Raw genomic sequence first — 17,815 nt, forward strand, 5'->3', positions numbered from 1 at the left:
TCCGAGACTACTGTATAACGACTGTGCATTTGGTTAATGACAGCAACAGCAGTTCTTCGTCTTGTTTTTCAATGATGATGTCAAATAAACCCCGTGCGTGTGTTCATGTGTGCCCGCCCTTGGTAATTCAAACATAGGCATCACTCAAACTGCACTCTGTGGAGATCATCATTATTACGGTGCATTCGATATAAAAAAAACAAAAAAAACCAAACCCCCCCCCAAAAAAAACAACAGTATTCAGGCAAAATTAGATTATCTTTCAACCTTCAAAAATAAAAACAAAATAAAACAAAAACACAATAAACAAAACAAACAATACAAGTATTTAGATCGTCGTGGGTTTAAAACAAGTCAAAGAAACAAAGTAAACAATAGTACTTTTTAAATCTTTGAATATAAACTTTGCAAGTTTGACTTCTTGGCCAATCATTTCAACTAGAACATGAAGGTGGGGCGGAGATTGGAGTCACCTGCATACCTGACAGGAATATCTTATCTTCTGTCGTCCCCATTGTCGAACTCGAGTCTGGAAGGATTAGGTCTACAAGTCTACACTGTCTCAGCTCAGAAATGAAGCAACTTCTCGTCTCCATTTGAGTATTGTTGTTTTTATTATTAATCATATATTTACTTTAGATTATCAGACATATGTTTTCGGTAACTTTATTTCTGGCAGTGCATGTGAGTGTATGTCTTATGTTGATAAAGTCTCCCAAGCCGGCCCCTATGAGTACGTATACTAGTATGTGTTGGCAGACATGATAGGATATCTCCACAGCGAACTTCAAGCTGATAGTGGCCCACTGCATACGACGCACTGCAGTTGATGCTGTGCATTCCGTTGAGCTTCACTCGTGTATCGTCACAAGAACACGCATGGTTGGTCGCAGTGAACGTACGGTATCAGTGTGTCTTGGCTAGATGACAATACATGGTCCATTTTAATCGGGCTGTTTAATAGGTATACGGGACCTTTTCTTTGAGAGGCATTCTAGAACTTGTAAGGATAAAGGAAAAAGCAAGTTCTGTAGATGGTCACCTTCTATATCGCTGGGAGTGCGACGTTTCGGCGTAGGTACTAACACCGCTGACTTGATTTTCCTTCATGCACGAACTTGTTCAAAATATCTTTTAGAATTACATTTCCGTTTATAATGATCATCACTCATACTATCAAACATAATTACTTTTTAAAAAATAGCAAATATCTGGAGTGGATTAATGGTACACCGTGACTACTAACACTTCTGAAAAATGAACATGTCATATATAGATCACGAAACTTTGAATTAAGGAAGGTTGGTTGTTCTTCCAAATTGCAGATGGATGACAACGTAATCAGAGCAACAATAACACCGATTATTTGGCAGAAAGAGAGACAACAAAGAGACAGTTTGCTTCTGGTCATCCATTACATCTCAATATATACATGGATAAGCGAGGATACGGTACACCAACAGAATACCGGATACCTACCGGTCATATACTATAGTGTCACGTCACCCTAACTCCGACCCTTTACCTAACCAGAATACCGGATACCTACCAGCCACATTGTTTAGTGTCACGTCACCCTAAACCTTACCCTAACCCTAATCCTAACCGGAATACCGAATACCTAACAGCCATATTGTTTAGTGTCACGTCACCCTAACCCTAAACCTTACCCTAACCCTTACCCTAACCCTAACCGGAATACCGAATACCTACAAGCCATATTGTTTAGTTTCACGTCACCCTAACCCTAATCCTAACAAGAATACCGAATACCTACCAGCCATATTGTTTAGTGTCACGTCACCCTAACCCTAACCCTTACCGTGACAGGAATACCGAATACCTACCAGCCATATTGTTTAGTGTCACGTCACCCTCACCCTAAACCTTACCCTAACCCTTACCCTAACCCTAACCCTAACCCTAACCGGAATACCGAATACCTACAAGCCAAATTGTTTAGTTTCACGTCACCCTAACCCTAACCCTAACCGGAATACCGAATACCTACCAGCCATATTGTTTAGTTTCACGTCACCCTAACCCTAACCCTTACCGTAACAAGAATACCGAATACCTACAAGCCATATTGTTTAGTGTCACGTCACCCTAACCCTAACCCTTACCGTAACAAGAATACCGAATACCTACCAGCCATATTGTTTAGTGTCACGTCACCCTAACCCTAACCCTAACCCTTACCCTAACAAGAATACCGGATACCTACCAGTCATGTTGTTTAGTGTCACGTCACCCTAACCCTTACCGTAACAAGAATACCGAATACCTACCAGCCATATTGTTTAGTGTCACGTCACCCTAACCCTAAACCTTACCCTAACCCTTACCCTAACAAGAATACCGGATACCTACCAGCCATATTGTTTAGTGTCACGTCACCCTAACCCTAACACTAACAAGAATACCGAGTACCTACCAGCCATATTGTTTAGTGTCACGTCACCTTAGCCCTAATCCTAACACTAAGCCTTACCCTAACCCCAACCTTAAGTAAACTCGCTTGCTTTCAAAGATGGCGGAAGGAACCCGGTATACTGAAGCCTTACTTCATACATATGCACATTTTGCATTACGCTGTCTTTCTCTCAGCTGGCATGTTGCTAATTGTCTCTGAACTGTAATATGCCCTGCTGACATCAGCTGATCGGACGTTATAGACCGATTGGTTATTATAGTAATAAACTAACGGGCAAACGACACTATACCAAAAATCAACTTGGACTTCATTCCTTCATTTACACAGTGTCTTGCTATTGTTGCTACTCCAATAAAATGACTGACTGAATTTTTGGTATCGTTTCTGTAATATGACATCCAGACCCTGTAGCAAATATATTCAAGAAAACCCACACAAGTCCAGAACATGTGGCAAGTCTAGATTTCCATAGCTTCAGGAAAATGAAGAAAGTCTCAGGACTCCTTCTCGTTATATACACATGCATTAATTAAGCACTACCCATTGTCATGCAATAGGATTGTGTTTAACACAACACACTGGTCATTCATGATATGGAAACCAAACACATGGTCATAATTTCTAAAGTGTCAATCCATCAGCTACCAACACTGCTGCTACTTTCGTTGTAATTTATTGACGGTCATATGGGGTACTAAAACGTTATCAATAGTCATGTCCAAAACTATGGTCAAACGGACAATGCCTGTGGTCCAACGTACACTGTTCAAACCTACGCCAACAGTAATGGTGACATCAGTATTTGGTGTATCGTCCCCTTTCACGGATAACTGCTGCAACCCTCAAAGGATCCATAAGAATCTATTAAGATCCACAAGAATCCCCATAAAGCCAGAATACTAGTTTGATCCGCCTTCTATAACACTGCCCAATTCCTCTCCAGACTCTTAGCCCCCATAGGTAAAGATGGCAAATCCTTCATCAGTGACCCTTCAACATTTGTCAAACTATTAAAGGAAACCAACCTCATAGGCACCATGGCCAGCTATGACGTCATCGGTCTCTTCACGAACATCCATCTACAAGAAGCCCTAGACATCCTCCGATACAAGCTCCAGACCAGAACTGACGACCTACACACCTCACTCACCATAGACAGCAGAATCAGCCTCACTGCAAGCTGCTTTGACATCTCCTACTTCACATTTAACGACAAAATCTACAAGCAAATACGTGGACTACCTATGGGATCACCTATATTGCCACTCATCACCGAAATATTCAGGACATCATTCGAAGAATCATCCGTCTCAACTGCACCATTCACACCCCTTTGTTGGTACAGGAAAGTGGATGACACGTTTAACATCATAGTCCCCCAGGACGATCCCCCAGACCTTCTAAATCACCTAAATGCGCAGCACCGAAGAATCCAGTTCACCATGGAAACCAGAAGCAAATCAACACTTACCCTTTCTGGATGTGTCCCTCCAAAATACAGAAAACGGACTCACGACCTCTGTTTACCGTAAGCCCACTCACACAGACTAGTACATCCATTACAACACATGCCACTATCCCAAGATAAAACAAGCCATCATTGCAACGCTCACGAGACGTGTCAATGCCATCTGCCACCCCGATGCTATCAACGAAGAACTGGACAACCTTAGGGACACCTTCACCTCCATCAATGGTTACCCTGCACACCTAGTCTCTAGAATCATCAACAAGACTATCAAAACCTAAATTCAAAGCTGCCTCATCACCCATCAGGATCACCATTCCCTATCTTGGTCCTGTCAGCCATCAGATCTCCCGACTAGTTAAAAACAAAGCCAACATAGATGCAACAAGACCATCAAAACCCTCCTACACGCCAACGGCAGAGGCACCAGTAGCTCCATACCCAATCATGTGACACATACATCGGCGAAACCCTTAGGCCCCTCAACACCAGATTGAAAGAACATCAGGCATCCGTCAACAAACTTGACCTTAAACCTGCTGTTTCCGAACACATCAGCAAGAACCAGGACCATACCATCATATGGGAAGCCACCAAGGCCCTGTCAACAACAGCAACTGGCAGCAAAGGAAATTGCAAGAGACCATAGACATCAGAAGAAGCCGACCAGCTATCAACCGTGACCAAGGATAATTCATTATCATTGCTGCCCACTTCATCCTTGTACAAACTACCAATAAGGCCCCCTCCCACTTGGGTCTCTCACTTACTTGTTACATGCCGCCGCTGTAACCACATCAGCCACACCTGGATTAACACTCCTTGGCTTCACTTTGTCCACTATACCCCTCCCCATCTGACTTCCTATTTGGACGAAGATTTGGGGAAGCAAATGGTGCGTGCGTGCATGTGTTCAGGGGGTTCGAACCCCCTCCTTTCAGAATTCCTGGATCCGCCCATGGTTCCATTAGCTCTTAACCAAGAGCTAGTACCTCAATCTTACTATACTGAAATCCAAAAGAAACCCGAATATCTGAATGATTGACATAGAGTGTCGAATGTTTAATGTTCAGATCTTCATTCTCATTAGTTTTGAGCCCTCATGATACGGTAGTGCTTGCAGACGGACACCACTCCCAAGTACTAGATGTCATGTTCCATGACAGGTGACTTCACTAAAGTCTATCGACTCCATCATGACATTATTACAAAACACGACTGGTTATAAATATAGGTTATATGTGTGTTCACTTTAAGGACTTGATCACGTTGCTTTCTGTGCAGATTTTCAAAAGCAAACATAAATATCTTCATTCAATAAAATGATCTTAATCTGCTCTTGCGTCAGGTATTTTAAGCAGTATCTGCTTACTTGAGTCGTTTCATAGCACCACGATTCATCTGCTCGACAGTTACCATTTAGTGTAAGTCATACGACCAAGCCACTGTTAATAGTAGCAGTCCTCCATTACGTAAATCTCATTTCTGTGGAAACAGGATTTTCTAAATATTCATATTTTGGTCTTTTCAATGCCTAGAAATGCGATAAGCCTTGCCAGTTTCGGTCTCCCATTGGTGACTTTGGCTGCTATCAGCCGATTCCGGAAAACGAAGGCTAAACTAATACACTATCTCTCGACACGCGATACGTACCAACACACATGCACATGTACGTTCTCGTGTGACGTACTCACGTGATTTCCAGAGACATGAAATCTAAATTCGATAACCGTACCTATTTAAAAAGATCCAAGTTTTAAATGATATAATGACACATGTTTTGAATCAGGCAACATTCTGATTTTAAGAAGAATATTTTTAGTCAGTGAGTTGCAAACAGAACCGTACGGGGCTCAGTTTAGTGAAAACATTCTAGTAATTATTACAGTGCATTGAATAATGGTGTTTACCGAACGTTGTGGAGTATACTCGACTGCTTGTAACACGGTGTAATATCCGTGCATGTATACAAAACCAGTGAAATGTTGTTCAAAAGTCTAAATAGGTGTATATAATTTTATTCCGTGATGACCCTATACACTGAGTAAACCCACTCCAAAGGCACAGTGACTAAACTGTTTACTCTCTACGCGAAGCAACGTTTATCCCTTAACGCCAAGAATCACGTGTTGTATGAATTGTCCCCAAACTACAGTGACAGACACGTGGCCTTTCTCAGGTCACTTGTGGAAGCTGCATGGAACATGCTGTGCCCATATTTCGCATAAAGTCTCGCTTTTTCCCGCCATATGCTGAGAAGGCGTGACGAACCATAACTGTTGAGTGATGGTGCACTTATTACTGTGGACCAGCCCACGTGCTATTCAGCTCAACATTTAGGGACACAACCTGTCCGTTTATTTGAAAGTATGGTTATTGGTTGGTAGATATTCATGGTGGGGAAATGGTGAACGTAAGACATTTTGTTTCCGTGTGTTGGGGGTTTGGGATAAATGTTTTGTGCATAAAAAGCATGTAAGTTCATAAGACGAGCACATGGATGGCAACTTCTTTATTGTTTAACACGGGGTTTCTGGGCTATTTCTTGTCCCTTCTTCAGGTGACTAGAAACAGGTGTAGACACCATATGTATACCTGATTTATTGGACGCCAGAGATGTACATACAATCATTCAATGAGGACAGATCAAAACGAACTGATGAATTGGGATCAGATTAATTGGGATCAGGTAGAGCCAGTTGACACGAACAATGATGATAAGGAGATGTGAACTCAACAAAGTAATATAGAGCTATGGTTAAGTGAAAATAGAGGCGATTGTGGTGCGGTTCCAGGCACTTGGGAGGTATAATCTCTATTACTAGTAATCTCTGGAGTTAATCTCCAGATGTTGATGGATTCTACTATTTCCAATCGTGAACATTGGCAACCAAGATGTTAGTCTCTTGCCAGTTAGTGGAAGGGTAGATTTGTAGTCGGCTTTTCTCAGTTTAATCAGAGACCATATATACCATCGGTATATGGTCTCTGGTCTAATACATACTCGTTGTAAGGATAAATCTCTTTGAGTTATTGTTTTTCTTTCCGTGAACTTCGGTCTCTTTCTATCTCTTATAATCATCGTCATCATGACAATCATCATCAAAATTGACTTGAGGGAAACAGTCGCTGAACAGATATTGTGCCTCTGCCGAGAGTATCGTAAACCCTCAGTCAGTCATACTCGGTGCCGTACGCTTAGATTGATTAGTGATGTAGTTGACGTAATTCCCTCTCTTATGTAACGCATCTTATCTGTTCAACACTCATCGTGGTATTTGAACTGACAGTGCTTTAACAGAAATCACTCGGTAAACTACACAATGGGAATACATATTAATTATCTAAAAATAATTGTTTGGTATTTTAAAACTCAGCTTTCACATATCCCTATCATAATTAAATATGTTACCGACTTTCCTAAATTATAAGTTACAAGTTTCAAACAGAATAAAACAATATTCGAACTATATGTAGCGCCCTGTAAATATCCGAACCAAAGTTTGGGGCAATATTCATTTTAAACAATTGAATTGTCATTCTTCATTTTCACGAGGCTTTCAATGGTTATTTTATAAACTTGGATGGTGGAAGATAACACACATGCACCGTTTCCACATTCCTTCGCCGTTCAGTTAACCTGTTTGAAACCGCACCTGGAGATGAGACATTCTTGACACTTGCTGAAAGGGATCGTGCTATTGACCTTTTGAATCTGGTCATCCTCAGTGGTAGGTTTCTGTCCGCTTTAATATGAGTCAGAGTTGACAAGATGTTTCGACATCTTGGATTGACACACTTCCGGAAGTCAGTCAGATTACCAGATTTATTCAGCTTCTATCGACATTCTTCTCTGAGAAACAACAAACTCTGCTTTCTGAACACGAGCCACAGCTAGCACAAAATCTCCATGAATGGGTCTTACATGCTTGTTGATAAATGTGACAATTAGAACGTTATGATTTGCATTCCTATAACTGAAAAGCCGAGTAGAGAAGTAAAGTATGATGATTATCCGTACCTTTATCAAAGTTCGGGGATGATCTTTGCTTGGGTTCGAATATAGACAGATTATGTCCAATTCTTCAAAACAGACAATCCATGCTATAAATATACAAGATATTAATCCGAATATGAAATACCAAGACAAACAATGAACGATCGATCACAAGATCCTTGATTCACTTAGCATCTAATGATTCAAATATGGGCAGTCCTTGGGAGTCAACATAATGCGTTTATTTGAAAGAGTAGACTAACTGCGAGTAAAGATTACACGATGCCATTTAGAAAGTGGTCAAATGCATCATATGTCATATTTGGGATTTCACTTTCTCAGTAAAGTACAAATTCTAGTACTTTTTTGGTTGAGTCCCATCCGGGATTCGAACCTGCACCCTAGACTACCAGCTGTCCGACTTTCATTTCTTGGAAATCGCGGTGGCTGAGCGGGCTGGGCGGCTGACTTTGTGTGCTGGCGATTAGGTGCCTGACTCTGAGGGTGCGGGTTCGAATCCCGCATGGGACTCAACCGAAAAAGTACTAGAATTTGTACTTTACTGAGAAAGTGAAATCCCAAATATGACATATGTGGCATGACTGCGAGTAATTAGCTATACCGGTACAGTGTATTTTTAAGTATAGGCGTTCTCCATTATGTATATATTCACGAGTAGAAAAAATGGGAGTAGTCATATTGGCAGTAGTGACATTTGCCATAATGGGAAGATACCAGGGTACTGGAACCCTATTCTGTTTAAAGTCAAACGTGGCGGAACCAGTACTGCATCCTGGTTCCCGGGCCCCTCACTAGTTATTGTACAAAGTAATGTTGTACTCTCCTTGCCGATGTTACAAAACGGACAGTAAGTTTTAACGCGGCAGCCAGAGTTAACTCCCTTGATTGTACATAGACGCTTCTCATGACAAAATAGTTTCTCGCCTTCAGTTTACGGGTAAATGAGAGTATTGGGGCAAACTACACAAATGGTTGCATAAAATTAGTTCAGGTAATAGTAATGCCTCATTCATCAAGTACGTGTCATGACATCGAACAACCAATGTGACTTTGTTTTCATATTTATACTGAACGTTGTATTCTGCTCTATGACCAGACACATGCCAGAAAGAATTACCTCCCTTGAATGCGAACGCCTTCCATAAGAAAGGTGATATTTCGTGGTCACAGGCACTGAAAGTGAAATGGTCTGTGTCGCTGTGCGGGTCAACTTTCATCGCCAATGTCAACATCCGCTAATCGTGAGTTCGAACCTCATATTGATGCATGCCAGTTCTTGTGGGTTTCTCGAAGGATCTATCGTTTACGACAGTGATATATATATTCTGACCACTCAAATCTAGTTGAGAACCCTTTCCTTCTCTCGGAGGCAGACAAGCTGACATATAGCAAGCATGCCGAGGTGTTCATCTCACTAAGGGTAGAGACCATACGAAAAAGTGAGAACCGAACACAAGAATAATCCGAATATGACAAATAACTCCGGTTCCCTTAATTTCAAAAGCAAACAAACGAGTAATCTGACAGTCACTTAGAGTCCAACTTGATTTGTTTTAGACTAAGCACAAGTCGTTTCCATGGAAATCATGAAACAACAACAACAACAACAACAAAACAGCGAACACCTAACAGCAAAAGGCACCACTTCGGGATCGTTTGTTATATATGCTAAGTATAGTTGGAAAATATTGAAAGTTTTTCGAGTTAAGCTCCGGAAACGGAGTCCCTCCTACCTTTTGAGATCATTGAAACAGAGAAAACACTAAATAGTGAAGATCAACTCTGATACTCAGGTAGAATCGTGTTGGTATAAATGATGTCAATCAGATTCTGTAAAGGCAAAACATAACACCATAAAGTATGTAAATTCTAAGGCAACGTATAACGTGTGCTTCCTATGTTACATTCAAAACATGGCCATTTATAATCGTTGGTAGTTCATGGCGGTTTTAGTGCATGCTCATTGACTCAGTGATTCAGCCCCCTCTCCCCCCTCCCCCTTCATTCTGTTTGAAGCGTTCGTTAAATATCTACATGGTGAGGGGTTCGCGGTTTGTCGTGATTATAAGCTGATATACTATGTTCTCAATGAAGCCTGGGGTTTTAGTCCACTTTTGCAGAGGACGCTCAAAACGTGGTCACATTATTAAGAATTTGTAGCGCAAGGACGAAATTTCTAACAACGAAAACAACAGACCAGAGCTCACCAGCAGGTATACACCGATGTTTGATGGTGAATATTATTCCATGCCGATGCATGCTATAATGTCTGTAACTGAGGATTTACGGTCTGTCGGCATTTTCACTCCGCCTTAGTAAATTCTAATAATGATGTATAGTTTGATTAAATGACAAACCTAAATAATATCTTCCACCTGTGGTCAAATCCATTTTTTAAAACTGTACTCTACAGCTGGCTTCCTTATGTATGATATGCTTGTCATACACAATACTCTACAGCTGGCTTCCTTATGTATGATATGCTTGTCATACACAATACTCTACAGCTGGCTTCCTTATGTATGATATGCTTGTCATACACAATACTCTACAGCTGGCTTCCTTATGTATGATATGCTTGTCATACACAATACTCTACAGCTGGCTTCCTTATGTATGATATGCTTGTCATACACTATACTCTACAGCTGGCTTCCTTATGTATGATATGCTTGTCATACACTATACTCTACAGCTGGCTTCCTTATGTATGATATGCTTGTCATACACTATACTCTACAGCTGGCTTCCTTATGTATGATATGCTTGTCATACACAATACTCTACAGCTGGCTTCCTTATGTATGATATGCTTGTCATACACTATACTTTCCACTTACATTAACGGAGCTTTCCTGTACATTTTAATGTATCAGGACTCACATATATTACATACTGCAAAAGATGTTAAGAACCACCGATTGTATATTACCTTATATTTTAAAATATATTATATTTCTATATATTTAAGTTCATTTGCTATGCCAGGGCAGAGAAACATTAGTTATGCGAAAGACTCAGATAAACCGTGTCTTTGTTTTAGAACACGATACTGAAAAATTGTGATTCATCCCATGTGTTATGTATAAAGGAACGCTCCACATATTGTCTTCCAGGTGTAACTAATTAACATACGTACACGTGGAGTAGATATGAGTGACTTTTGTTGTCATTTAAGGCGCCACCTGGGGGCGGGCGGCAGAGAGTGTGTAGTGGTAGTGTGTCCGTCCAACACACAGTTACTCATGCACTATTCACAAGCTCATACCCGTCTGAAGTGAAGACACAGTGCAAATAGGAACATGGAAACAGTTCCGTGTTACATTAAGTAATTCGCGAAACGTGTCTTTCCCAGAAAAAAAATTCGCTTAATATGTGTCTGATGGAATATAAGTAAAGAAATTACTGTTAATAACTTTTGCTAAGTGGTGATTAATATAATGTGATGATTAATATATTTTTAAAATGTTACTTTCATCGAATCTAAGTCTACTTAACATTTTGTCCACTTATACACTGCATATATTTACATAGCAGAGGCATTAGAAATGTCCCCTATATGCACCATTGAGCTTTTGTTGACACAAAACCGTTTTGTTTATCTTGCCAAGGCATCGTTTCATTTTTACTGTCCCTTGATATTTACAGTTCATATTCACAGTTCCTGTATATTTACAGTTCATTTTTACAGTTCCTAGATACTTACAGTTCTCTTTCACAGTTCCTAGGTATTTACAGTTCATTTTTACAGTTCCTAGATACTTACAGTTCTCTTTCACAGTTCCTAGGTATTTACAGTTCATTTTTACAGTATCTAGATATTTACAGTTCATTTTTGCAGTTCCTAGATACTTACAGTTCTCTTTCACAGTTCCTAGGTATTTACAGTTCATTTTTACAGTACCTAGATATTTACAGTTCATTTTTGCAGTTCCTAGATACTTACAGTTCTCTTTCACAGTTCCTGGGTATTTACAGTTCATTTTTGCAGTTCCTAGATACTTACAGTTCATTTTTACAGTTCCTAGATACTTACAGTTCATTTTTACAGTTCCTCGGTATTTTCAGTTCATTTTTATCCCACGGCACGTAATGCGGGGGATATAGTCGACGCCTCCTCTGTCCGTCCGTCCATCCGTCCATCCGTAATCATTTTGTTTCCGGAGCATAACTAAAAAACTTTCAATATTTTAGACCAAAGTTGATAGATATAATAATCTGAACCTGTGATTGTGCCATTTGCTATTTACAGATTTTTGGCATTTGTATTTTGTTGTTGTTTTCCCATGAAGCGTTTTAGTCTTAGTCAAATGTTGGGGTGGGCTTCGTTTCTGCAAAATTTGGTAGATATACCAGTCGGAACCCAAAATAGTGCCTTTTGCTATTTGCAGGTTTTTGTGATTTATTATCTTCTTGGTTTCCATGGAAATGTTTCGGACTTAGTTTCAAAAGCGAGAGGTGTGTTTCGTTTCCGGAGCACAATTCAAAAACTTATTAATATCTGTCAGCAAAACTCTGTAGATATGTGTGGCAGACCCCAAGTGGTGATTTTGCTATTTACAGGTATTTGTGATTTATTATTTTCTCGGTTTGCATGGAATTGTTTCGGTCTTGAAAGTGAGAGGTGTGTTTCGTTGCGTTTGTGTCAGCAAAACCTTGGTAGATATGTGTGGAACACCCGAAAGTGGTGCCTTTTGCTATTTACAGTTTTTTTTGTGATTTATCTTTTTCTGGGTTTCATTGGAAACAATTAGGACTTTGTCTCAAAATGGTGGGATGGGCTTCGTTTCCGGAGCACAACTCAAAAACTTCTTAATATCTTTCAGCAAAACTTATCAGATATGTGAGGCAGAACATAAAGTGGCGCCCTTTGCTATTTACAGATTTTTGTGATTTATTATTTTCCCGTTTTCCTTGCAAGCGAATCTGACAATCTCAAAATGGAGCGATGGGCCTCGTTTCTATTTAATATTTTTCAGCAAAACTTGGCAGATATGTAAGACAGACCACAAAGTGGTGCCTTTTGCTATTTTCAAAGATTTGGCATTTTTATTTTTCCTGGTTTCCATGGAAAAAAATCAGACTTAGTATCAAAGTGGAGGGATTGGCGTCGTTTCCGAGGCACAACTTTCGGAGCACCATTTCATATCTTTCAACAGATCTTGGCAGATATATGAGACAGAAGTTGATGTTGTGTGTTTTGCTGTTTACAGATATATGGCATTTATATTTTTCATGACTTCCATGGAAACGATTCAAACTTACCCTAAAAAACCATCAAGTAACTCTCAGATGATTTGTCCTTTCAAACATGATGATCTTCTGATGACTCTTGTTACAGTTCCTAGATATTTACAGTTCATTTTTACAGTTCCTAGATATTTTTGCAGTTCCTATGTATTTACAATTGATCTTTACAGTACCTAGATGTTTAAAGTTCATTTTTACATTTCCTGGATATTTACAGTTAATTTTTACAGTTCCTAGATATTTAAAGTTCATTTTTGCAGTTCCTATAGGTATTTACAGTTGATCTTTACCGTACCTAGATATTTAAAGTTCATTTTTACAGTTCCTAGATATTTACAGTTCAATTTTACAGTTCCTAGATATTTATAGTTCATTTTTGCAGTTCCTGTATATTTACAGTTCATTTTTACAGTTCCTAGATACTTACAGTTCTCTTTCACAGTTCCTAGATATTTACAGCTCCTGGATATTTACAGTTTTCACAAACAGAAGTTGGCTAATACACGTCATAGATTATGAATTTACCCTGATTTTACACATGAAATTATGTCTGTTAGTACAAATACATGTGTAATCATGCTTGACTACGTCATACACTTCACTAAGTCGACATGATACATCGCAGGATATCAGGAGTTTTGAACCGCCAAAAATTCTTCCAAATCTGATGAAAGTACAATGTGATCTTTGACGACTTGAAGACAGTGTGCGAAAAATAATCAGTATCCTGCTCGCCCGTGGCCTGTAAAAATCCAGTCTGGCCAGTAAATCTCCAAAGACTGACTCACTAGTGAGTTTTCATGGGGCTATTTTTTTTTAATATATCACTTTCTCCGACTTGTTGAGTTACAAGACGCTATTAAACTTTTAAATCATGGAAGATTATTGTCAAATAAAAAATCTTTTAACTTTTTGTTATCTTTTGCTTAATTTCTTCTACATTTCAATTACGGACTAGTGAATTATTTTGTTGGCTAATAATTAACTTGTGGGCATAGCTTCGAGGACATGACATATTTAGACCAGCGGCAAGTCAGAAACATAGCATTCAAAATTTGTTCAGATTCGAACCTCTTTCATTAGAATATGAACTTCTTCCTTCTTGACGTCGCTATCAAATTCCCCGCTTCAGGACAAAGAGAGCCACCGACTTATTTATACTATGCAGCACTGTTATTTTAAACAAACGGAAGTACTTTTTGTTATACTTAGTATTATTGACTGTGTTTTATGTGTTTGTTACGTATCCAGTGCTACTCTTAAATTGTTAGACATTGTACTTTATTCCTATATTTTTTTAATGTCCAGGGCCTGGAATTTCGAAGCTCTTTTAGCGCTAAAATAGTCGTAAGTTAATGTTAATGTGAGGCACTTAAGACTACCTTAGCGCTAAGAGAGCTTCGGAAATCTAGGCCCAGCTTTATCCCTTTCCTTTGCATTCGTTTAATCCTTACAAAAAACACATTTCATTCATGAAAGAAAGCACTAAGTTATCTCTTTATTGTCACTACAAAATTTCATTTGAAATGGAGCTGTATTTAAGTGTAGTGAGAACAGACAGATACAGAACAGCTCTAATCAGATTCAGATGTACAAATCATGATCTCGTTGCTGAAGCAGGGAGGTGGTCAGGAATTACTAGAGAGAGAGTGTGCAAGTATTGTTTGACTATGTCCAAAAGCAATGTACTCATTATCACTGCAATGAAAGGAAGCTTATTCACATCATAATGTGCGAAAACCAGCCATTATTAGCAGAATACATATTTAAGGCATCAGTTGGGAGACAAGTACCGCAACACCTGAAGCAAGGGAGATAACTCAATCGCAGTTCGCATAACATCTTGTCTACCTACTGCTGGTATAGTTCAATTTGTTGATTTCTAACTTTTATAAAACTTTGTGCTTATTTATGTATATAAACACATAATACTTTTCATGAATCATCACGCCTTTCTAGAGCATACTGCATTAAAGTTATACATCAAGCTCTTTTTCAGAATAGTGCACCTAACTCTTATAACTTATACCTAACTCTTATACATTGTTGCAACTTCCCCAATGTAAGAGGGTTATCTTTTGTACCATCATAATGTCAGTTTATAACCACTACTGCTCGACAATGTACCTGCTTGAATGACTACCTGTACCATCACCACAATAAAACGTATATTGTTTGTACTCTGGGCCTATGGCCCCTATTACCGAAATATAAATTGATTGATTGAAAAACATATTCTGTCATGTTATAACGTACTTTAAATCATTTTACCCACTGTTGATTGTTCTTTGTGATCTGTGAGAGCATGTCAACTAGTGTCACTGCAGGGATAAACCTGGCTCAGAAAACATGTGAGATAAAATCTCACATGGGATCAAAAGCATGAGATTTTTTCAAATCTTATGAGATTTAACTGATCATGATCGTTCAGAAGAAATAGAAAATGAGACAAATAAGACATTGTCAAAATCAATTTCAAGTCAAGCAATCCTGAATTGCAATGAATTAAAAGTCTGTAGATCTACTAGCCTCACCATTGGTGTCTGCATTCTGGTTGTCATCAAGGTCAGCGACTCTTTCAACATCAGTCAACCAGAGGCATATACTGCCAACTAGCAGCTCTGAGGTCATAGATGAAGTTTATGTTTATCAAGAGAAAATATGAACTTATAAATTATCATTGCTACTGCATATCATACACCAGTTGAAAGGACTAATCTTACTGTTTATAAATATGAAAGTTATTTTTATCATATTTTTCACGTAATATGACTACAACTTAAATGAGTCGGTCAAGTTGTTTCTTCGTTTTCTTTCGTAGTCTTTAAGAATTTAAAGATTTTAATATCGAATAAGATGGTTTCGTTAGTAGCCGCCCTTTGTGTGACGTTGCAGAACACAACTTCCGAATGCGAACTCTGTACACCGTCGCACTGTGCATAAACAACACAGTACTGCGAAGTTCAGAGTTTGCCATACTCCTTTCAGCGCAGCTCATTCTGTGCAGCACTGTGTGACGATGTTCGATGTTCCATACCAGAAGTTATGTTTCGAAGATTAAAAATAGGTAGAAAGCTACGGGAATATCTTTGACAGGACACAATAACGACAAATCCTTTCTCAGTAAAACAGATTTATAAACTTCCTATCATACAGGTGAGCAGGGTGCGATTTTAAATCGCTGCAGGTAGATTTGAGTGCGACTTTAGTTTAAAACAACTAGTGCGAGAAAATCGTGATATCGCGGCCCAAGTCAATCCCTGGTCACTGATGTTATTCGTTTTGTAATGTGTTTGTAATGGATATATGTATTGTTGTAATTCCAACGCCTATAACACAAGACAAATTCCCTTCTTGGGCAATCATATCATATCATATCATATCATATCTCATGTCATATCATATCATATATAAGTAGTATATACTAAAGAGGGGATTTATACGGTTTGGGGATTGACTATTGAGCTTTAGGTTGCACAATCTCTCGCTCATTCTCTCTCTCTCTCTCTCTCCACACACACACACACACACACACATATATATATATATATATATATATACACATACACATATATATACACACATGTTTGTGTGTATATGTGTGTGTGTGTGTGTGTGGAGAGAGAGAGAGAGAGAGAATGAGCGAGAGATTGTGCAACCTAAAGCTCAATAGTCAATCCCCAAACCGTATAAAGACACTAGCTGTCGGACTACCCCTTCCAGATGACTTCACCATAAGGACAAGACTGATTCTAATGTCTCCACTATTCATACAAGATGACAAGGGTTTAATCTAAATACTGAATAATCACAAGTGTCAGATCCCAATATACTGTAAACAATGCCAGCTTGAACATCTGGACACAATGCTTGTGAAAGATCGAAGTGAGGGTGCCCGTAGAAAATCTGTCTAAATCTACATCAAGCATTCCAAATCTTTGGTTGTTGATTATGACGGGAATACAGTCAATACGATTCTGGATATATTTATATGATAGTATCTGAGGATATACCATAACCCGAGAGGTACCAAACGACATATCGTTTTCATTTCTGCAATTATTTTACAAATGTTATACCCTAATGAGTTGTGATGACATCATTTCTCATGTGTCACATTACCCACAAATGTGAAACTTTGCATATAGCTCTGCTAATGATCCCTTCACAGTTAAATGGAAACTTTACAAACATTGGAGATCAAGAAGATAGTTGGGGTCACTACTTTTTTTATATCCCCTCGTAAGTATAAACATAAATACGCATAGATTTCCGCCGATAGTCTAAGACACGTTTGCTCTGCGCTCAGATTATGACTCATGTGCAACGACCTCTAAAATAAAAGCATAACAGTAAAGTGGAGCAAACTGGAGCAACATATAACTGTGAACTAACTGCAAATGCAAAACAGCAGAGCAAATTTAGCGCAGAGTATTAAAGTATAACAATCAGTCCAACATGTGACAGTACTTTGCAACAATTAATTGAACACATGGCTGTATTGTGCAATACTTAGTTGACACATGACTGAAACAGTAAAACAGGAGATTGTTTGCGTGTCAGGGGATTTAAGTCGACCATTTGAGATTAACGTGTATTAACATTTATGGATCATCTGCTACAGGCGATATTAAGTACAGCG

The sequence above is a fragment of the Haliotis asinina genome, chromosome 6, assembly GCF_037392515.1.
Source record: "Haliotis asinina isolate JCU_RB_2024 chromosome 6, JCU_Hal_asi_v2, whole genome shotgun sequence".
NCBI classification, from domain to species: domain Eukaryota; kingdom Metazoa; phylum Mollusca; class Gastropoda; order Lepetellida; family Haliotidae; genus Haliotis; species Haliotis asinina.